Below are 24,040 nucleotides of genomic sequence, written 5' to 3' on the forward strand. Positions count from 1 at the left end.
GTGTTCTTTAAGAATAAAGATTTTGTTAGCAGATTTCATCAACAGTTTCAGGGAAACTTTCCCCAACATTTTCTTATGAAATGTTTCTAACAAATACATGTGAAATATAAACATTGTAACAATTTAAATTAACATCAACTTACTGTACAGATAGCTCCTCGGTGTCTGTGCAGTGTGTTAGTGACTACCGCCGGGCAGGGTTTGTTTTGCTTTGTTTTGTTTTGCGTTTGGAATGCTTCCCTGACCTTCTATATTATTATTCAGAAAAGCTCAGTTCATTAACTTTCCTTAGAAAGATTGTGTGTGACACCTTTGTCACTGAGCAATCATTTAACCTCCACATGGAATGGCTGCATCACCTGTAGATAAAGTCAGTGTTATGGGTTGAATTGTGTGTCTCCCCTCCCTCCAAAAAGCTATGTTGAAGTATGTGATATTGTGATTTATAATAAGAATTATATATTTGATCTTTGTCCCCATTTATGACATATAGCTCCTAAAACCCTTGCACTCTCCTAAGCGATGAGAGTGGTAAAACTGAAATGGGTGTCTTGTTATTCATGTAAATAAGCCGTTTTCAACCAAACCTGAGTTTTTGTTAATGAGGTGATTTTTGGAAAGCCCCAAGGAGGGAGCTTCTTGCTGGGGGACCAACTTTCTGTCCACCGTCAGTGCGGGGAGAGGGGCTGGAGGTTGATTACTCCCCAGCAGCCCAGGGATTCATCTGCCACAGGCTTTCATCCTTTTCCAGAAGGATGGCGAGAGCCTCCGAGTTGGTGAATGTGTGGAGATTTGAGAGAATGGCACCCAGAGTGAGTGTGGAGACTCGGCACCCCTTCCCACATACCTTGTCCTGTGCCTCTCTTAAGGTTTATTATTATATATTTTTATAATAAACCACTGATCTAGTTAGTAGACGTTTTCCTGAGTTCTGTGAGCTGCTCTAGCAAATTAACACAAAGAGGGGGTCGTAAGAACCTCCAGTTTATAGCCAGTTGGTCATAAGCACCGGTAACAACCTGGGCTTGCAGTTGGTGTCTGAAGGGTGGAGGCAGTCTTCCAGATGAGCCCGTAACCTGTAACCTGTGGGATCTGATGCTTCTCCAGACAGTCAGAACTGAGTTACACTGCAGGACCCCCAGCCGGTGGTGTGGAATTGTTTGGTGTGGGAACCCTCGCCAATCCCCACACACACATTTGGTGACCAGAAGAGTGGTATTAGCGTGAGAGGAGATACAGGAATGAGTTTTTCCTTTACAAACACCTGACCTCCTTTATAGATGTAATTAGGTTAACATGAGGCCATTAGGGTGTGCCCTAATCCACTGTGTCTCAATGGTGTCCTCGTAAAAAGAGGGAGTTTGGTGACGTGAAGACAGAGAAGTGGAGTGAGGCTTCTGCAAGCCAAGGGGTGACTGAGGCTGCTGGCAGCGAGGACAGAGGGATGGAGTGGGTCTTCCGGGCACCTCAGAGGGAACACGGCCCTGCCCACACCTTGATATCAGGCCTCCAGAACTGGGAGACAACAGAATTCTGTTATTTTAAGCACTGGTTTCTGATACTTTGTCATGGCAGCCCTAGGAAAGTAATACTGTCAGACAATGTGCTCCTTTCGACCCACAGAACCAAAGAAAGTACAAATAGCCTTGAAACCCAGGACAGTACTTGGTTAACAGGTGATCACTGTGACCCCACCAAATACAGTTCTATTAAAATTCTTTGCTATTTAAGTAAACATATCATTTAAAATTGAACCAAATGCATGGAACCCCAATAATATATTTATGGACCCCATTAAAAACCCTAGGTATAGGAGTAAGAGAAGCAACTCATATTTTGGTTCTGAGTTCAAATCCTGCTGCCACTTTGCAACTGTCAACCCTGGTCTCCTGCATGATCTCCCTGGGGCTTGGGGGTTGAGAACTAAAAGTAATGAAGCTCTCTGGCATCAAGTCTTGTGCATGGCAGGTGTGTAGGAACCCACTGTGGCCCAGAGGCTAGAGTGAAGGGCAGAACTGCACAAGGAAAGTGTGAAAAGATTCAGCTAAAGTGGGGTGGACCCTGGCCGGGCAGACAGACTGGGTCTGACTCCCAGTATGAACATTATCTGAGAGGTTTAATCCAAGTGGGTTTTCTCCTCAGGTAAAATGTCGTGGGGAGCCAGAAGAGCATTTGATTCAGGAATGAGCCTTGTTTCTTAAACTTTGCTGAGACACCAGAGACAAAGTCACTTGTCGAAGGTCAGGTGGTGGTGTCACTTGGACTTTTTTATTTAATAGGACAACCAAAAGCAAAAAAGGTTGTGTTGGTTTTTCTTTATTCCATCCTATCTAATAAAAGAGTAATATGTAAATTGACCATCACTCCAGCACATAAGATGGCCGCCCCCATGTGGTCAAAAATGGCTGCCTCCATGTGGACACAAGATGGCCAGCACAAGATGGCCAGCTGGGGATGGCAATTGGGGGGTGGGGGGGACCAGGCCTGCAGTGGAGGGAAGTTGGGGGCAGTAAGGCCTGCAGGGGAGGGAAGTTGGGGGGAACCAGGCCTGCAGAGGAGGACAGTTGGGGGCAACCATGCTGGCAGGGGAGCACAGTTAGGGACGACCAGATTGACAAGGAAGGGCTGTTAGTGGTGGCCAGGCCAGCAGCGTAGGGCAGTAGTAGGCAACAGGCCTGCAGGGGAGGATAGTTAGGGGTGACCAGGCTGGCAGGGGAGGGCATTTGGGGATGACAAGGCTGGCAAGTGAGGGCAGTTATGGGCAGTCAGGCAACAAGAGAGCAGCTAGGCATCAATCAGGCTGGCAAGAGAGTGGTTAAGGGGTGATCAGGCTGGCAGGCAGAAGAGGTTAGGGGCATTGGGACAGGCAGGCAGGCGAGCAGTTGGGAGCCAGCAGTCCTGGATTGTAAGAGGAATGTCCCATATTAGAGAGGGTGCAGGCTGGGCTGAGGGACAACCCCCCTCCACCCCCCATATAGGAATTTCGTGCACTGGGCCTCTAGTTTTAAAAAAACAGCTTATTGGGATATAATTCACATACCATACACCCACTTTAAAGTGTACAATTAAATGGTTCTGACATATTCACAGAGTTGTGCCGTCACCACCACAACCAATTTTAGAACCATTTCATCACCCCAAAATGAAACTCCATTCCGATTAGTAGTCACTCTCCATTTTCTCCCTCCCAAAACCCCAAGATCAAGGCAACCACTAATTTACTCTCCGTCTCTATGGATTTGCCAGTTCAGGACATTTTCTGTAAATGGAATCAGACATGATGTGGTCTTTTGTCTGGCTTCTTTAAGTCAGCATAATGTTTTCAAGGTTCAACCTTCATTTTTATTGCCAAATACTATTCCACTGTATGGATGTGCCACAGTCTGTCTCGTCACCTGTTCATCAGTTGATGGACATTTGAGTTATTCCCCTTTTTGGGCTGTTGTGATTAACAATGCTAGAAACATTTGTGTGCAAATTTTTGTGTAGACACATACTTCCACTTCTCTTATATATGCCTGGGTGAAGACTTGCCGGGTCATAGGTGATTCTTTGTTTAACCTTTGGAGGAACCACCAGTGTTTTCCACAGCAGCAGCATCATTTCATATTCCCACCAGCAGTGTTTGAGAGTCTTTATTTCTGTGTGTCTCCAGCAACACTTCTTATCTTCCCTTTGATTATAGCTATCCCTAGCGGGTGTGAAGTTGTATCTTATTGTGGTTTTGGGTCAGTTTTTGAAATTTCTTTCATTGAAAGTAGTTGTATTCCTTGTACAAAAGGAAATAGGTAAGATATTTTTATCCAGAAGTCCGGTTTGATTAATAATGTAACTTCAAAATTAACTTCCATGCTTTACCACATTCTTCCTGCCAATCATTGGTTGAAGCTGGTTATCTAAAACCGGAGTTGCATAGAATAATCGTGGTGAGTTGTGTGGCTTGGCTTTGACTTCGTAGCTGAAATCGCACAATCTCACAAGAGCAGGCACCATGAGCTCCCTGGCCTTGCCCACTGCGGAGCCCGGGGTGGGAAGGCCTTGTCGCAGCCAGCCTGTGAGGAGGCAGTAGGTGTCTGGCTCAATGTCATCTGAGGTAAGCACCAGGACACTTACTCGTGATTCTCCCAAGGCTGCTATGCAGATGTGGTAGTTAGTATAGCTGGGTATAGCCAGAACTGGCACCTTGTGCCAGTAAAGATGGATTCCGTGTCATCTTTACAGACAAGCTTTACAGCAAGGGTGGGAAATTTTTTTCTGCCAAGGGCCATTTGGATATTTATAACATTCTCGGGCCATACGAAATGATCAACTTAAAAATTAGCCTGCTATATTTGGTCAACATTTAGTTAGTTAACTTGCCCCTGATGCCTTGGCAGGGACAGATACCAATCCAGCATGGCAGCTTGAGCAAGCTACTTAAGCTCTGTGAGCCTTGGTACCTGATCTGCAAAACAGAGAGAGGGAAATGCCTCTGTGGCAGGGTTCTCGTGATGAAGGCTCATGGCACTCAGCAAATGTTAATTCTCTCTCCTCCAGTAGCTCTGCTATTTATCTCAGATATTTGTCCCCACAGGTGTAATCCAGCTCCAGGGATGACAGAACACAGGGCTGATTGTACTGTTTGGCTTTTCTTTTCAGAGAAATAATGAGCTCTTGGCAAAAATTAAGTATTAATAGAAATTTGGTAGCTGCTGATTGACACATGTTTGATAAACAGGTACTCAAATTTTAGGAGACTTGCCTAGAAGAAGAGAAAAAAAGGAAGAAATACTAAGAACTTTGTTACCCTCTTTGTCAGGTACTTAACTTATAAAATCATATTTTTAGGAATGTCCCAGCTGAAAAATTTTTACAAAACATTGGCTAGTTTTGGCTCAAAGGAGTTCAAGTTAGCCTGCATGAAAGTTTAAACGTCAATGGATATAAACGGTTTAGAGTCTTTTTGGAGCCTCTGTGCCTTAGAGAAAAATTTTTTAAGAAAGAACTGTTCTCTTGGTCACAGGATTTTTATTATTTTTTAAGACCTGCAGGGAAGTCATAGTAACAGGCTCCATGTCTGGTTGGGCTCCATGGCTACAAAAGGTTGTGACTTTGAGGAGAGGCAAGTGTACCAAGAGAGATAAAAATCAGAGTGTGGAAAATGTCCAACCAGATGAATGTGTTTTTTGGATCATGTGCCCTGGAACAGAAAGGTTTCCGAATTGGCATTAGTCTCTATTACAAATTTGAGTCCCACTGGGTTATCATTAGGTCATGGGGGTCAGTGGTTATTTCCAAAAAGATCTGTCTGCCTCTTTGCTTTTATTCATTCACTCACCCTTTTTTATTGGTAAAAAATAATAATAATAATTCAAAATAACAATGGTGCCTTAGCCGATTTGGCTCAGTGGATAGAATGTCTGCCTGCAAACTGAAGGGTCCCAGGTTTGGGTCCAGTCAAGGGCACTTGCCTTGATTGTGAGCTCAATCCCAGTAGGGGGGCGTGCAAGAGGCAGCCAATCAGTGATTCTCTCCATTTCTCCTCCCCCTCTCTGAAATCAATAAAAATATATATATTTGAAAAATAGTAATGGCAAGAACCTAATGAGGTGATTCTGATTTCAGAGGCAGGAAACAAATGTAGCACATTCTTTGTGCAGCTGATCACAGCTGTGGCTTGTGACAGTGTGGGAGGGCTAAGGAGAGGCAATCAGAACTGATTGGAGCTCCCTGATTCAGCTTGCTGTGTGCTCTGCAGCCTGGGTGTTTCATTTGCCATCCATGTTTCCCATGGATGGGTTCAGAGAGGCTGGCTCCAGGGCGAGGTTGTAGGGTCTCTGTAGGAGTATCCTCTTCTCTCTACTAGCAGCAAGATGCAGGTTGATGCTATCACCCAAGCGGGTGACTAATTAGAGTTCTTTCACTAAAAGTTCTAATACTTGACCAAGACATAGTGAGATTTGAGGACTTCGGATCACCCTCCTGTGGTTATAAATGTGTGGGGCTGTGTTTATCCTTCTGTGAGATGTGCTGCTTTACACTTCCATCCTGATATTCAGAGTGAAAGGCTCCAGGGGCAGGCAGATGGCAGACAGCTTGCAGCACCCGTCGCCCTTTAAACCAGCAGTGCATTCTGACGTGCCCTCTGGGTTCAGACTTAGTCACTGACAGCCTCATCATGGTGAATCAGAAACCCCGCAGATACTCATGATAAATATAATAGGTGGTATTGGTTTAAGAGGCAAGAATTAGCTTGCCAGTTTCCGGTGTCCCAGCTATCCTTCGTCAGCTGTTCAGTCTTTGGGAAAATTGTTTCATTTCTTGGGCCACGATTCCTTATCTTAAAATGAAGAACTTGACCTAGATTGGTGTTTCTCAAACTTCCCTGTTTTAAGAATAACCTCGGGTACTGGTTTAACAGATTCTGACTTGCTAGGTCACAGAACCTGATTTGCTAGGCCAGGGCTAGGATGGCAGTAGCCCCGGGTGATGTTCAGGACATACTGGACAAGCTCAGCAGTTACCAAACTTTATTGGGCGTAAGATGAGGGTGGGGTGGGAGGGAGAAAGGACCTGCCTACTGCAGATCCTCAGGTTCTGCCCCAGAACCCTGGGTCTAGGCAGGGCTCAGGACTCAGCTGATGGAAGCCACAACTTGGCAACACTGGTGTACACTAGCCGAGCTGCCTTCCAGCCCCCAAGGTGGCTCTTTCACACATTGCCGCTGACCACCTCAAATGAGCCAGGGGAATTGCACTGATGGAAGGACCTGAAGGGGTCTCCTAGCTCCCAGGGCTAGCTCCAGACTCCCTGTCAGTGCTTTTTTAAAAGTCGCTTCTTTTAGAATCTTGGCGCTGTGCAGTAGTGAATGCTTTTGTTCATAGCATTTTCTACTCTGTGCTGTCTTGTTTCCTTTGGATAAGACACAGTGTTTGCTAAGCATGGTTACTTCTGCTGTGCATGAGGCAGTACCAGCAATGTAGGGATCACCGGGAAGGTTGTAAAAACATGCAGAGATTGGACTCCCAAATCCAAAGATTCAGCAAGTCCTATGCAGGGCGTGGGCTTCAGTCTTTGTGAGTTTTTTTTTTTTTATTGTTCTTGATGAGTTCTTTTAAAAAAAAGAACTTAAAGGGTTCGTGGTTTGTTTTTTTAATGTTTTGACAAATATTGTGGGTTCCCTCTCCTCATAACCTTACCACAATTGACAGTTAAAAACGACTGTAAATGTAAACACACATGTTCATCACCAGGAGATGGTTCAGTCCAGCTGCTCATTTTATAGAGGCGTCTGTAACACATCCCTCAAGGAGCCTTAGAGGGAAAAGCTGATCTGCTGAGACTAAGGCAAGGTTTCCTAAATGCTGAACACATTTTAATATACTAGTAAATCTGCCCTATAGAGCTTCCATTTGTGCCTCTTCTGTTCTATTTTTCTGTTTTACAAAGATTAAATAACATTGTTAAATGAAGAGTTTACTAGATCATACATATAAGCCTAAATTATAAAGGTTCACATTTTTCCTAATAACTAGCTTAACATTAAAAAGTGCAATCTTTATCCCCAGAGTTAAGCACTGTTATATTCTTAAGCATCTTTACAGAAATGTGTTCTGCACAAAATGTTTATATCCATGAGTCTCCTATCCATAGACAACTTAAGTTCCTTCTAAGGTGATTTTTTTTTTTTTCTTGTTTGTTTGGCTTTGTAATACTGGGCTGAATATTTTTTGGTAACCATATATGGATAAATTTCTAAAAACAAAATTGTCGGGTCAAGGTTTATGTGTCTTTAAAGAAGGATGGATGGGAACAAAATATCCTTCTACGGGGCTGTACCAGTTTACTTGAGAAATCTTTGTTCTCAGAAGACTTTCCTGCTGCAGTTGACTGTGATGCAGCCGGTAGAGAGCTAATTACCTTGTTGACTTAAAACCTGAGATTCACTTCAGAGCCTCAGATGGAAGGAATTAAATGGAACACTTCCTAAGGAAAAGAAGAACCTAAAAGGTATCAAAGTGTTCAGAGGGGAAAGACTAGAGAAAGGCCAGGTAAAGCAAGTAGCTAACCCCAGATTTTCAAGGAAAGAGCTTCGAGTCACTGGAGGTCACGGAACCTGAGCTGGACTCTGCAGAAAGTAAGAATGTGCCCGTGAGAAAACCCTGCTCTAGATTTGGGTAAACTGTTTCCTGGGCATGGCCTCTTCTGGTAGATGCTGTAGGGCATTTTGGGGTGAAGCACTGTGGTGGTGAGGTGCTCTTCATTTTGAGCAATGCCTCTGATATGAGTCATGGGTATCTGTGTGCCTGTTTCAAAGTAATGTTTGAGTCAAAAGATTTACATCTCAGTACTCACTCCCTCAGACTGTGTGCATCTCCTTACTGTTTGAGGGTTACTGTGCCGATCAGGATCCAGGTGGCATGGGGATGCTGGTTTAGTGCGGCCAATACCATCTAATTCCATCTGCCTGCCTTTGTTTGCCTCCCGCTGGCCACAAGATAGGAGAGGGTCTTATAGAAAATAAGTTGAGTCTATTCAAGAATGGCAAGTTCAAGTCTAGTCAAGGCAGGGAAGAATTGAGAGGTTTCTTAAATCTACATGTCCATGGGTACCAAATCTTACAGGTTGGCTAAGAGGGCTGGCTGGGTGTACTGTGAGTTTAAGGGAACTATCCAGAGTCACAAAAGTCTGAGAGCAGCAAGAACCTCAGGTCAGCGCTAGGCGCATTGGGCAGAGAGGGTACATGTTCTTCCTCAGCACTTAGGGACCAGGTGCCCTCTCAAACTGGCCATGCTTGAGCCACGTCACACGTGGCCAGGTTGAAGACAGCCAGGAATAAAACAAGTTCCAAAGACTATAGTTCCCAACTAAATCATTCTCTGTGTTTAATCAATATAATTAAATAAGCCAAATGACTAGAGAGCTTTGAGGCAATTATTAAGGAATTTTATATTAGAAACTTTGTGAAGTTTTTTTTTAGTGTGAGATATTTATGACTGAAATTGATATGCTGACTTGGGCTGCGGTTGAAAGAATGAAAATACATAGAGCTACCAGGCAAGGATCAGGTAGTAGTAGGAAGGAAGACGTGATTGTGAATACACAGGTAAGTTGGAGATGGGAAGTAAAATATCCAGTGACCAAGATATTTTCAAACTGGGAAGGTAGCCATAAAAATAGATGAGACAAATTGTAGCTCAAATTTGAAGGCAAAAACAGAAGAAAATGCACAACTTGTATATGTGGAATTGAATTCTGTATGCCTTAGTCACAGTAGTGGTCAGTCTGATTTTTAAATCTTATTGTAGTTTAAATGTTCATTTTAAATTATAAATAGAATAAGCAAAATGAACCTAGCAAAAAAATATGTATTTTTATATTAAAAGTATGCTATTGATTTAATATTTTGTTAAAGCAAGATCCATTTGCTAAAATTTGTTATTTGACATTTATTTGAAGCCTTTACTTGAACTGAGCTAGAGTCTAGATAGAGGCTGTGCAATATATTAACTTTGGAACATTCTTCTTTTTTTTCTTTTAAAAAATATATTTTATTGATTTTAGAGGGGAAGTGAGAAGGAGAGATAGAAACATCAATGATGAGAGAGAATCATTGATCAGCTGCCTCTTGTACATCCCCTACTGGGGACTGTGCCCGCAACCAGGCATGTGCCCTTGGCTGGAATCGAACCTGGGACCCTTCAGTCTGCAGTCCGACACTCTATCCATTGAGCCAATCCAGCTAGGGCAACATTCTTCTTAAATATTACAGTATACTTTTACACAGAGAGTAAAGTTCTATTTCTTTGTCTAGACTTTGTTAGACTGATAACACTGCCTTTTCCAAACCCCACTGCCCTTTTCTCCCCCGTCGTATCCCCAACACAAAATTAAATCAATACCATTTCAACCACATAACAATTTTGAGATCTTTGCACTTGCTATCTAATGTCAAGGGCGAGGAACCCCTGGTTCCCTGGACAATTCTGGTCTGAGTTTTTTATATGATTTATGGCAATTCAGATATTGGAGAATCTGTTCAGACAAGAAAGGTCAAAAGGGATTTAAAGACCAGTGACTGACAACAGGAAAGCTTGTACTCTTGCAGGGGTTAGTACTCGTATTATAATACAAAACAGTATGTGACCACAAAAGGGCAAGAGGAAACCTTTAAATATTTGTGTCTGGCATGACATGGGTCCTTTTTCTGATCTCATTTATTTCTAGGAGCAATGTTCTCATATGAAACTAGAGTCTTAAAAACATTAATTTAGCCCAGTCATTGTGGCTCTCAGTGGTTGAGCATCGACCTGTGAACCAGGAAGTCACGGTTCAATTCCTGGTCAGGGCACATGCCTGGGTTGTGGGCTGAATCCCCAGTAGAGAGCATGTAGGAGGCATCTAATCAATGATGTTACTACCTCTCTCTCCCTCTTCCTTCCTCTCTGAAATCAATGAAAATGTATTTTTTAAAAACTCTAACTTACTTGCTCTAGTTTGTACAAGCTACTCAGTGGCAAAACTGGAGGTTGATCTGGTCTGCCTGACCGTAAAATCCATGCATACCCTCCTAGTGAATTGCTCCAAAGGTACTGTCCCTGAGGGCTCCAATTCTGTCTCCAGCTCAGTAGTCTCTGAGCATTCTTCTGGATGTCTGTGCTTAAACATCTAATAGAATCTCTAATGCATTGTGTCTGAATCTGACTCCTCCTTCTCCTCTACTCCAGCCTCCGCTTCCTCTTGACCTCTCCTCCGTTGTCTGTCTTGTGAAGGATCTTATTGGCCATGACAAGAAATGAAAAGCTAGTGTGGTTTTCCTTGGCTCCCCCTACGAATCCCCACAGCCAGCTGATTGCTGCTGAGTCCTTTGATGCTATTTAAACGCTATTCTTTCCTTACACACAGCCTCCACCCTATACCCAGCCTCCACCACTTCTTGCCTTGGAGTACTACGGCAGGCTCCAGTCTGCCCCAGCTCTCTCTGAAGGACTGTCTAAAACAGGGATCTGATCTTTCTAATCCCTTTGGCAGCTGCCACATGGCCTCTCTGCTGAAATCCAAATACCTTAACATGATTTAACCGGAACCCTCAACATTTAGTCTTTGCCTGCCAACTCAGTTCTTCCCCTGCCTTTGTCGCCTTGCACCGTATCCTCCAAATCCTCACCTGTTGCTGTCTGTGACACTGATTCAGAATCACTTTCCCTGAAGCACCTTCTGACTGGCAGGTCTCTTTATACCAACCTTCACCCCCCCTCCCCCATGCTACTCTCCCCCCTCCCAAGGGCTGCCTTATAGCACCTGTGTACCTCTCCTGGCACTCACCAGTGGCGGTCACTGTTTCCCTCGCCACTGGACGTGGGAGAGTGCTGTGCCCCTTTGCCACTCCAGGACGCCTCCCCGCGCCTGACACAGAGAGGCACCGGTGAGCATCTGTCTCATGAATGAAGCAACAGAGAAAGGATTCTCCTGACTTCCCTCTCTGCCTTTGGGTCACTGCCTTTCCTTAGGTACTCATGCTGCTTACTGCTCGTTCTGCCTTCATTCATGTTGGGGATTCCTGTGCTCCGTTCACTGGATTGGTGTTGACTCTGCCCAACCCAAGTCTGTTGAATTGAGCCTGTTTCCTCTTTGGTAAGAGGGGAGTGCCAGCGGACCGTGTCGAGGGTTCTCTCACCATCCCCGTGTTGTGTGATAACAGGACTCTGTCCTAGGCTGCCTCCCTGCAAAAGATACAGAATGTGTATCTTTTCTTCTGGCCACACAAAGAGTGCATTTGTCCAGTGATGGGTTGAATACAGTGTATTATTGCTAGCCGTGGTGTTGATTTATGGTTCAGGGTGTGGAGTTTCTCTAAGCTCAACACGGGAATACCCAGAGGCATGTGAGCCGTATCTCTAAGTCCAGAGTGAGTCATAGGAAGGTGCTGTTGGTGTCTGGCCTGCCGGTCTTGCAGACGCGACTGACTGCCTGCTGGGCAGGAGGGAGCTGGTTGCTGATCCTGGTGTGCTTCCTGATTTGTTGTGTGGCGTTTGGTAAGTCTCTTTACCACTCTGGCCTTTCACCCAGACTGTGTAAATATGTATCATAGCGCTTTGTGCTCATTAATGTTCTATGAGATATTTGAAAAAATGATGAATTATCTTTGTGCTCTTAATATTTGTTCTCATGCTTGCCCAAATCCCTCGCTATTTCTCATCAGGTTTCAAGGCATTTAGCCTGCCTGGACTGCTAATGAACCACCTTTGGTCCTTTAAAAATGTATACCCAGTGTGTGTGAACAAGGTCTGTTTGGAGTATGCTGGTGACTGGCTGGGAAGGAGCCAGTTGTCCTTCCCCTTCCCTGTCAATTTGGAAGTGATCGTGGGTCTAAACAGACTGAGTTGTTTATACTTTGTACTGTGATATCCGCCGATCTTTTGGCAGTTGGATGTCTGAGTCCCTCCTTCCCTAGAAACTTCAGACTCCATAACACTGACTTTGGGTGACGGTGACAGCCACTGTCAGCCTCTGTGAGAAAGAAAGGCATCGCAGCTGCCCCTGAGCCTTGGGTTGGGAGCAGGAGGGGAAGCATAATGTGGGTCTGAGCAATCAGGGCTCACCGGCCATCCTCAGACACCCCAGGGTGCCAGACACAAGGCCCCTGTGAGACAGAGAAGCTTCCATTTCGCCTGAACCCTGCCCATGTGAGCTGCTTGGTGTCGTAAGAAATCCATATTTAATTTGTGGCTTTGTGTGTATGTCTTTGTCATGGGAGATGTCAATATATTGCTCAAAAATAAATATAATCTTTCTTTCATTCCCTGAATATTAAAATATTTGAACACATTTATTCATTGCGGTAATTTTTTTTTTTCAATTAGCTCTGCATCAGAGGTTTGTCTGCAGTGTCACAGTGGGCTGCTTTCCTGTGGGTAGGGTTCTCAGCCTTTAGAAAATAAAACAAGTAGGGGCAGAAGGAGGGGTCAGGAAAGTTGTAAGGATTTGCTGCTTACATTTGATCCTTTGCATCTTGGAGATTAAATTTCTGTTATTTAAAAAAAAAAAAAAAAAAAAAAAAAAAAACACAGTTGTTCTAACAGCAAAGCATCTTAATAGCTACATGGCATCTGAGTGCAATGTTTGGCAGAGATTGACATGCACAGTTTCAGTTGGAATGAAAGGGGGAAATTCCCACCCAAATTGCTACAGCCCTGCTTGTTGAATAAACAAGTGTAGCTGCGCTCTTTGTGAGGCTGTTCCCGAGGCTGCTGGGCTGCTGGCTGACAGGCCTCTCTGGAGAAGCCCCCTCAGCTCTGGTCAGCTCTCCCCCCTCCTCCTCCTCCTCCAGGCTCCTTCCATTGACCCAGAAGGAGCCTGTGTGGTTTGCAGGCTGCAAATCCATAGCCTGGAGGAAATTTGGGGCTCTCACCTGACTAGCTCCTTCACATTCCCAGGGGTGAACCAGTGAGGATAATGTCCCAAAAAGATTGTCAGGACCTATTGCAGTTGATAGCCTAAGGGCCTTTGAGTCCAGGTCACAATTTAAATAGGGCCTCAAATTTACATTTTAACCTGCTATCCAAAGAGTTAAGTTTAGAGCTAGAGAGAGCATTAGGATTAAATAAGATGTTAATATAATTTACACAGACACACACATTTATGTTACCGTGTAATTTAGTCAATAGTTTTTAAGTTTATATGTCCATAAATTATAAAATACTACATATAGAAGATATTTTTTTAAAAATAATGTGAACTGCCACTATACCTAAAACCCAGGATAAGAAATCAAGTTTGACCCTGATTGTGTATCTCTCCCATCACAAGCCTCCCCACCCCTAGGACATGCTATCCTAAGGTTTGTGTTAGCCATTCCTTGCTTTTTCTGTCATTTTACAACCTAGGTGTTTAGACCTAAATAAGGGTTTGCCTACATTTGACCTTTATAAAGAAATTCATACTGCCTGTTGTCTTCTTCTTTCACTTGCTTCTTTTAAGATTTACCCATTTTAATTCTTATAGCTATGTTTTATTTTATTGCACTGTACCAATGCCTGTAGACCTCTGGGTGGCTGTTATTATTGTTTTTTTCTGATATGTACATTGCTGTTATGGATATTTTCAGTGTACTCTGAACCATGGGCATTTGTTCTTAGGAATGAAATTTCTGGGTCTCTGGGGAAAACCATTTTTAATGTTTTAAGAGTTCATTAAGTGTAAGTATTCTAGATATATCTTGTAATCCCATTTTAGTATTGCTTCATTTAGAAATAAATTCTAGAATCATCAAAACAGGTGTTTTTTTTTGTGTGTGTGTTTTTTGTTTTTTTTAATGGAAGTAGCCCGATCCTGTTTTGACTTCTGAGAAACTTCAATCTTTAGGAGATGGCTTTATTGCTTTTTTATAGTTGTTACAAAACCATTTTGAAGGGCAAAACAAAACTTTAAAATCTGACAATCGCAAATAAAACAATCTAGCCTCAGGAGTCATGTGTGTAGACAGTCACTAGGTGAATGAATTCTGTGACTCTCTTTGTTTGCATGGGTAGGGACATGCATGCCTGTCATATGCTGCCTGTGCTCTTATGAGGCTCTCTTAAAGGATCCTGCTTGGGAAACACCATAACCCACACAATACAGATTCAAAGTTGTGAACAGTTGGAGACTGAGTCCTTCATATAAATATTTCAGTAGCATTGGTCCCTGAAGGAGATGGCGTTTTGTGAAGAGTTATACAAAATTATTTTAGAACTACCTTTTGAAACATGGTTTTACTTCTTTGTCAGATTTTAAAAACCTTTTCAGCAGGGAGCTTTTCAGAAAGTAATCTCATATATTAAATTAAAGTAGTTTGCATTACAATAATGCTCACTGTCCTGAATACAGAGGCCAGTTATTTTGCTATTATTAGTAAAATCATAGGTCCTAGGAGGAAACAGGAAAGTATTTTGAGTGTGCTAATGAAATCTTGCAAGTATTTGCATAATAGTCTCACTTTGACAATGTGGGCACTGGAGACATTTGTTTTAATATGAAACATTATAATATGAAAATTTATAAGATGAATAAAAACAAACTAAACCAGAAAGAGATTGTAAAATAAAAAGTATCTCTGGTCCCAGCTTCCTAGTCCTGTTCCCCAGAGATAACTACCATTCACAATTCCTAAGATACCCTAAAGATTGTCATACACAGCACATGTGTATACATTTATATAACCCCACCACTGACCCCTTTTTAAAGCACAAATACATATGTATGTAGACAGAGCTCTGCATCTTTTCTCTAGTCATTCAGCTTGGACAGCTTCCCATGGTATCCATCCAAATCCACCTACATTTAAACAGCTGCATTGTTTTCCATTGTACTAGAATTTTTAAATTTTATATATATTTTTATATATATATGTATATATATTTTTATTATTGATTTCAGAGGAAGAAAAAGGGAAGAGAGAGATAGAAACATCACTGATGAGAGAGAATAATTGATTGACTGCCTCCTGCATGCCCCCCACTGGGGGTTGAGCCCACTACCCTGGCATGGGCCCTTGACTAGAACCAAACCTGGGAATCTTCAGCCCGCAGGCCGACACTCCATCCACTGAGCCAAACCCGCTAGGGTTGTACTAGATTTTTAAAAGTAGTTCCCTGTTGATGGATGTAAGTGCTGATTCTCGAACTGAGAAGAAAAAGGAGGAGAAAAGACAAAGGCTTGTAAATACTTTGTTGTCCATTTTTGGTCTTTAAATCTCTTTGGTATATTTGTCTGTTTTAATGTGCTTTTTATGTAGAATCTCAAGAGGGCTAGTTTTTCACCCCCACTTGCCTTTCCTCCTTTGTGATGGTCAGGTGGTTGAAGAAATCATGATCAATTTAACTGACGACCTGAAGATAAGGAATGTATTTACAATTTATCAGCTAAAGAGCTGGGAGATCCTATTTCTCTTCTTTCTTACCTCTACTATAACGGATTATTTGTTATAGCATGATTAACAAACCTTTCTTATGACGATTCATCTATTTAGACATGGAGTTTTACTATACAGAGTTTATTACTACATTAATATTTCTCTAACAGTGTTTGCAAACATTGTCCGTTGCCTATCCAAGCACCAGTTTTCTTCCCTTTCCATATAGCCGGCAGAGCCAGCTCCTGAAATGTTACTGCTTCCACATCCTCCCTTGCAACTAATGCATAGACATAGGACTCAGCCCTGGCCAAAGAAGCCTAAGGGAAGTTTCTGGAAAACATTTTCCTCTCTAATGAAATATGAGAAGACAGCAATACTTGTCTATAGCCAGACGTTGTCTGTATGTCTGCAGTAGAACTGCAGTAGTTCTCTTGCCTCCATGAAGGAATGAACAAATGTCCTGAGTATATTGGAATGGATAAATGGAAGATTGGGTCTTTCATAACATTTTTTTAAGCTACCAAATTAGCCCTGTCCTCTAATCTTTTTAGTTTGTGAGCTCAAAAAGGCCCCTATAGTTGGACTTACTTTATTCAGTTACTGAAATTATCTTACCCAATATGGAATTTTACCCAAAGACAATATCAAAGTACAGAAGGCTCAGTTATGACAGTCAAGTGCCTACTGTGTTCAAGAGACAATGTGAGGCTCTGGGACTGCAAAAAAAGGGAGACACAATAAGGTAACTAATAATACAAGGCAGTGGAGGATTAAGTGCAACAGGAAGGACACTAAGAGCAGCAGGAGTTCTGAGTAAGCACTGCTTACTACATGGGAGGAGATAAGAAATGACTGTGTGTGGAAAAGGTTAAACTGAGCCAAACTCCTAAGGAACCCCAAGGTGTTGGTAAATAAAAGGTTGGGAATGGCATTTGAGGAAGTGTGCATGAGATTTTTAAAAAACACAGACTATGGAATCAGACGTGAGTTCAGACTCTGGCTCATCACTTGCTAGTTTGTGACCTTGTCAAAGTCCTAATTTCTGTGATGCTTATTGTATTGACTAAACATAACTTACAGAAGTGGGGTGAGGATTAAAGGCAAAAAATGTCAAACATCTGTCATGCTTCGGGGGCATAGCAGGCACCAAGTAGGAGATGGTGGAAGTGGAAGGGGTAGTAAGACTGCATGCCTGGGTGGAGCACATGAGCAAAGGTGAGATGAGCTAGTGGAACTGACCTAGGCATGTTCTTCCTCTTGTCAAGTTCCCCTGGATCACACCATTTGGTCCAGGTAAGAGGTGTGAATGGAGAGATTCAGTTTGGGTCGAGAGGTGGAGGACTTTGACTTCCAACTAACAAAATTTAGACCTCATCCTGAATACAGCCTCAGTGGTGACCCTTGAGAGGGACAGTCTGGAGACAGTGCATTGAGTTAGGAAGTGTGGTCCAGATGTGCAGTATGAAGACTTATTCCAAGCAGGTATCAAGTGTTGGTGAGAACATCAAAAAAGAAAGAGAGCTTGATGTGAGGCAAAGGGGAAGAAGGACTTAGCAATGAGTCCTAAAGACTTAATGTCTGTCAGTTGTTTATTGTGAAATTCAGAACAGATTTGTAACACTTTCAGATAATCATATCCCAGGTTGGGACAAGAACATTTGGCAAGATTTATTGAAATTTTTGATGAAAGATGCTATATAATTGGAAAATAAATGATGTGCCCAGATCTGCTTGCCATTTAATTCTTGTTTAATTATTTGTCACTTTCTCACTGTTTGCATAAGAAGTTTGGCTCCTTTTAAGAATGTGCCTCCTAATAAAATAAACATATTCTTGCCTCTGATTAGATAGGATTGAACACTTTGAGTCAGTCCTGTAATATGAATTATATATTCACTGGCTGTGATCTACATGTTTATCCAGAATAAAAAGCAATTAAACAAACTATCTCTGCTACAGGGACCGTGACACTTACAGATATTTAAAATAGCCTTATTAATAAAACGTCCGTCATAACAACATCTGACGTAATGGATGACATCAGAGGCATCATCCTGTATAGAAATCAAAGGCATTTTTGTTCATCACATTCAGGGTAACATCTTGGGCTGAATGAGGTTTCATAATGTTCTCAGTGGCGAATCTTGAACAGATGGTCCTCTAACATTTTGAAATGCTGAATAATGTAGGTGGACTGAGTCAATTTAATAAAAATAAAGTACACTACATTGTAATACTTACACAGTAGTCATTGGGGTCTTATTAAAAAGCTCATCAGCTTTCCCCATAAAAGACAATAAAACCCCATCGTTCACATATTTTAGGGAACTATGCATGAGTAAAAGCCTTTTAAAAAGAAAGACATTCTTCTGATTGGACATAAAATTAATGTTTTGCCACGGCAGTTCTGTGCACAGGCAGTTCTGTAATAAGCTCAGAGCAGGTGTCCTGTCTGAGTTCCCTGGGAAGTTAGGGCTTTAAGCCAGGTACAGACCCATGATTTGGTTCATTACAGTTCCCAGTAAAGATTTTTTTAAAAACCTGGTGTTGAAATTTTCCCAGACTGCTTTCTGTTCTTCATACAGTTCCCCCCCTTTTAGTATTCTAACGTGTGTGTGTGTGTGTGTGTGTGTGTGTGTGTGTGTGACAGAATCTGAGTAATAAAAGTGGATAGGTGTACCTCAGTACACAGTCAGAAGAATCTGGGATATTTTCTGTAATTATTGCTTTGTTACAGTTACGCAGGGAAGGATTTCTCTTTGTAATCAATAATAATAAAAGCATAACATACTAATTATACTGGACAGCCGAACAACTTTCCGGACAACCTTCCAGACGAAGCCAGGGGTGTGAGGGCCAAGCCTCTTGCACAGATTTCATGCATTGGGCCTCTAGTCCATAAATAAAAAAAGGAAGTCATTTTAGCTCTTACCTTTTCTTTCATCCTAGGTGAAAATTTTGTTCCTTTTCATCTGTAGAGCTCTCTGATAAAAAGCACCAGGGCTGTGATAATCAGAGTTTGTTTAGCATTTCGGGTCCCCAGAAGAGAGAGAGGAGGAAATAGAATAAATTACCAATCATGTTTTCATGAGGCAAAGTACCTGACTTCCCATCATGTGATCGGTAATACCAGTTTAAGTGAGAACACAGCTACCCTTAGCTTCAATTGTGTGTTTTTTAAAGTAGGTCTGCTTATATGATCCCTGCTTCCCAGCCAGAGGCCTGTTGGTGTTGCTGTGCAGGGCAGTATGCATGTACAGCTACAGGTTGACCAAATCCTACAGATTCAGTGAATCCTGTGTGACTGAGAGCAGCACATGAACCAGATCTGAAACTCCTGTGTGCAGTATAGGCACAGTTATGTGTTTTAAAGAATTAATAAGATTCTAAACAGTGTCAGTAAATAAGGGAGATTTTAAGGGTGATTTTTCCCCCCTTATACTTTTTTGGATATTTCAGTTTCTCTATTCCTCAATATTTTATTTTTATAATTTAAAAAAATTCCCACCTGCATTTAATACCCTGGCTTCGCCTTGCCTACATGATGGTCAAGCCTAGCACAGTTTACAGAGGCTGCCCCAGGCTGTCTGTCGTCTTGAGGCACTCATGCCTTCTCTCTTTTTCGCCCCAGCCCCCAGTCATACTCTGATTTAGAATAACCCATTTAGTCCTTCTGAATTCTAGATGCCCAACAAAACTTTTTGTTTCCTAAATACTTTACTTTTTATCTGTGCTTCTTGTTAGCCCTCTTGGCTGATTTTTGAGTTTCCTCTCCTACGTCTGAGCCAAATATCATCTTGGGAGCTATATCACTGATGCTTCTGATTGCTCACTTCCAGCCCTTGTGCACTCAAGGTCCTTACCACATTGTTCTTCTCCAGCCCTGTGTCCTGTACATCTTCCCGTCTAAGTGTCTCTCCGCCCGCTCTAGTACAGCTCTTATGGCAGAGTTCACCATACTCATCTTTCCATGAGTGCTTTTAGCATACTGCCTGGCTCACAAAAGATGCCCAGAAAAACATTTTTGAAGTGGAAATTTTGTATTGTGGGGGGCCTGGCTTGGAACCTAAATTAACCAGTTCCATTAACAGTCATAAAACAGTTTGGTCTGAGTAAGCACTACTTGTACTTTGTGTGCTTTGGTTAATTCAGCCTCTTGGAGAAACATTGGCTTTCTTAGGAACCATTATGAGTGAGCCATTTGCAACCTGCATCAACATGGCATTTAGGATGTTGCTGTATTGTGCAGAATTTAAAATTAAATATATTTGTGTGTAGATCTGAGGTACTTAATTAATACCACATTTATTAAAACCTTGCTACTAGTATGTGTTTCGTACATTTGCTCTTTTATATTCTGACTAGTGGCCCGGTGCATGAATTCATGCACATTGAAAGGAAATTAATTATAAGAAATATTTTTAAAATATATTTTATTGATTTTTTACAGAGAGGAAGGGAGGGGGATAGAGAGCTAGAAACATTGATGAAAGAGAAACATCGATCAGCTGCCTCCTGCACACTCCTTACTGGGTTATGTGCCCACAACCAAGGTACATGCCCTTGACCAGAATCAAACCCAGGACCCTTGAGTCCGCAGGCCGACGCTCTATCCACTGAGCCAAACCAGTTAGGGTTAGAAGAAATATTTTAATATCGCTATTTGACCTTTCTCTATTATAGAAGTGTCAACCAAATTTACGATAGATATTGACAGATGGAAACACACACACACGCGTGCGCGTGCGCGCGCATGATTGGCACCAGCAAGAGCTTTATATGTATCACGCATGAGTCAACTTAGCCTTTTATAGATATAAAATAAACTTGCTTAATTAGACCTGCTTTCTGATTTAGCTAAACTTTTTCCAGTCCAGTGAGGTACCCCAACTTCTCTTTCAGGTAATTGTCAGTAACACAGCAGTAAATATCAACACAAAGCAGATTATTATTGTAGATCACACAGGGAGAACAAAGGGTAAAATATTTAACTGCAGCAGTGTTTGACTGTATTCTGTGCAGTGAGAAAACCTGAAGTTGTTTTCAAGGTCCACCATTTCTTACTTCTTTTCAGTCAGGTAAAGTTTCTAAGCTTTCTAAATGTTCGTTTTCTGGCTAATGAAAAGAAAATAGGATTCTACCAAGTCTTCTATCTACCTACTCCAGGACTTCTGTGAGGATCAAATGAGATGAGGCACAGGAAAATGCTACACAGACATTTGGTTACAGTGTAAAATGTTTCCACCTGGCTATAAAGCAAATTGTGTTCTAACTAGGGAGAGGAAGCCGAGCATTGCTATGTGACCTCATTACCCAGACACTTAGTATCTTAGTCTTTTATATATATAGATACTAAAACCAAATATTTATTAGGTGTGTCATGAAAGCTTTGGAAACGTTAAAAATATTAAAGAGCTGACAGAATGCAGTATATATTGACATACTAATGAAATTAAAGTTCTTTTTTCTGCTGGAATTGAACAACACTGTATGTTAACTAACATTTATTGAGTACCTGCGCTGTTATAGGTACTATAAAGTTGTAATTTTAACAGCTCCTGTATTTTCATTGATTTTTTTTTTTGGTGTGTTTTATTCTTTAAATTTTTTGAGGAATAACTTGTAGTAAAGTGCATACACCTTAAATGTACAATTGTACAGTTGCATGATTTTTGCCTGTGCATGCCCTGAGTGACTACCCCCAGCATCAGCATTGTCAGCACCCAGTACCCCTTTGTGCCACCTTCCCGCAGATCATTCTCCCTACCTCTCCCCACAAGGGTGACCGCTGTTCTGACCTCTGGATCCCTGGAATCAGACAGCAAGTACACTTTGTGTGTGGTCTCTTTCATTAAGTATGACATACATGAGCTTCATCTATGTTGTTGTGTTAAAAATTATTCATTTCTTTCACTTGCTGCATATGGTTTTTAACTACTGTTTGCTTAATTTTCATTTTTGGTAAGATAGATTCATTATAAGGAAGGATAAATACAGGGTGGGGCAACAGTAGGATTACAGTTTTGAGTATGGAAAACAAAGTTTATTGTTATATTATTATTTATTAATTATTGTATTATTTTCTATACAAACAGCTACAAACCTTTTTTTGCCCCACCCCGTATTCAATTTGTGTTCTTTGGTATGTGCGTAGGGCTGCCAGCGTTACAGAATTGTTCGGTATCAGAGCTGCAGAGGCTTTGGAAGTTGAAAGTCCATCTACCTTGTTTTCTCAAATGAGGGCCCTACACTTGGAGCCCAGGTCCCCTGCTGACCTAGTCCTGGTTTCTTTCTGCAGTCAAGGAGCTACATCACAATGCAAATTGCATCATATGAGTGACTCAGTCATCAGGAAAATAGTCCTAGGAATTTAGAAATTCAGAAATATATAATCAGCAAGACTTAAAAATGTTGGCCTTTAAATGGAAAGAATTTTATTTCTCTGGAAATTTCTTTCATTCACTTATAACATTTCCTTCTTACACGCCTTCAATGAGGTGTTATGGCTCTGCTCATGGAACATTTTTTTAACCAGGGCACATGTTAATTGTGACATTTTCAGTTTCAATACATTGTCTTGAACTTTTGCCATTCCCAGATGTAATCCTTATACTGCAAAGATTCTTCGTAGGATGAAAGGTCCCTTAGGGTAAATTATGATTCTGTGATCTCTGCAAGTAAAAAACTAATCCTTAGTCTTATACCCTCCTGCTAAGGTACTAATAATTCATAGAAAGTTTCATAGAAAGAGTTTTCAAGGAGAGATTAGTGGACTCAGAGCAATGGAAAATTAAATCCTTTATTGACCCACTCCAGGAAGTAACCTCAGAACATTCTTTAGTGTGTTAGCGCCTCCTTAAATATAATTAGCAAACAGGAAGGAGTGGCTCAACTTTTTCCTATTTATAAAGCACTATTTTTCAAACAGTATTGAAGCTCATTGGTTGGCCATGAAATAAATTGAATAAGTAACAGGTATCATTTTATATTTTTATAAGGAAAAGGAGAAGAATATAGCAGATACCCACATACTTATCCAGATTCAACAATTAAACTTTTATATTTGTTTTGTGTGGGTGTGTATGTAATCTGTTTCAAAATGGTAAGTTATCAGGGAACTTAGTTTCTGGTCTGTATCTAAAAACAAGCACTTTTTTACATAATAAAATTAATATATCTAACAATATTCATTATAATTTCCAAGTATTCAGCTGTCCAAAATATAGGTTGTTTCTTAAAAAGACAGTTGTATCACATGTAGTAAAATAAGCATTATTTCATAAAACATGTTTCAATTACATATATGTATACATGCACACATACTGTACTGTATATATTTATTCATTGGTAAAATAGGTTTTATTACTGTGGGCCTCTTCCAGAATTTGTAATAGACTGCTTTATAGCAAAGAAGCCGATTACAAAACAGGTATTTGCCACTCAGTGATACTGCTAGTTCTGTGTGTGCTGCCTTTTGTTTGGTATCATAAAAGTGAATATTTCAGTGATCCAAAAATTCAGCAAGGAAGACAACACAAGTAGGGTCCCACGCAACAGTATAAATAAGAGCCAAAATGGATGGGCAGGAAGGAAGTAACACGGGCAGGAGTCCTATGGGAAGGCCTCATGGAGGCGATCTTGAAGGGATGATTAGATTTGGGTAAGACAGAGGCCTCAGAAATGGTGTGTCCAGAAGGGCATGATGTAATTATTAGGGCTAAAAAAAAAGTAAAAGTTCAGCAATGCGTTCAGTAGACTACTGTGCTGAGATCTGTCCAGTGGGTGGTGGAAGGAAGAAGAGACATTGGAGAGCTGGAATGGGAAAGATTATTCAGAAATTAAGTCCTAGCAGCAGGAGGAACTCAGTTCTTTTATTAAAGGAAGAACCATTGTACATCCTGAGCAGTGATGAAAGTTTAGAAGATTCGTGTAATGACTCTCTAAGGCTGGATTGAAGAAGTAAAACATTGAAAGAATTGAAAACCTGATTAAACTCATGCCTTTGTAAGTAAGATAGGAAGTGAGGGTGTGGAGGCAGGTAGATGGGTCCAAATGGCAAGGAAAGGGCCGTCTAGAGAGAAATGATTGGACAAAGAAATAACAGAATTTGGTGACCGTTTGAATAAGGATGAAGGAGAGAGAACCTGGATAAAATTAGAGAATGAT

The 24,040-nt window shown here is 41.5% G+C and overlaps 1 protein-coding gene across 3 annotated transcripts in view; it reads left to right on the plus strand.

Moving 5' to 3' along the window:
* Window positions 1–24,040, plus strand: part of TMCC3 (transmembrane and coiled-coil domain family 3) — a 243,411-nt gene that overhangs the window by 191,297 nt on the left and 28,074 nt on the right. Inside the window, exon 1 of one of the 3 annotated variants that reach the window (XM_084880345.1) lies at window positions 11,970–12,014. The exons of the other annotated variants lie outside the window; for them this stretch is intronic. The gene's annotated coding sequence lies outside the window, so the exon portion shown is untranslated. Of the gene's footprint in view, window positions 1–11,969; window positions 12,015–24,040 lie in introns of those variants that run through there. 3 annotated transcript variants of the gene reach the window in all.

Source organism: Pipistrellus hanaki, assembly GCF_964339955.1.
Source record: "Pipistrellus hanaki genome assembly, chromosome: 3".
NCBI classification, from domain to species: domain Eukaryota; kingdom Metazoa; phylum Chordata; class Mammalia; order Chiroptera; family Vespertilionidae; genus Pipistrellus; species Pipistrellus hanaki.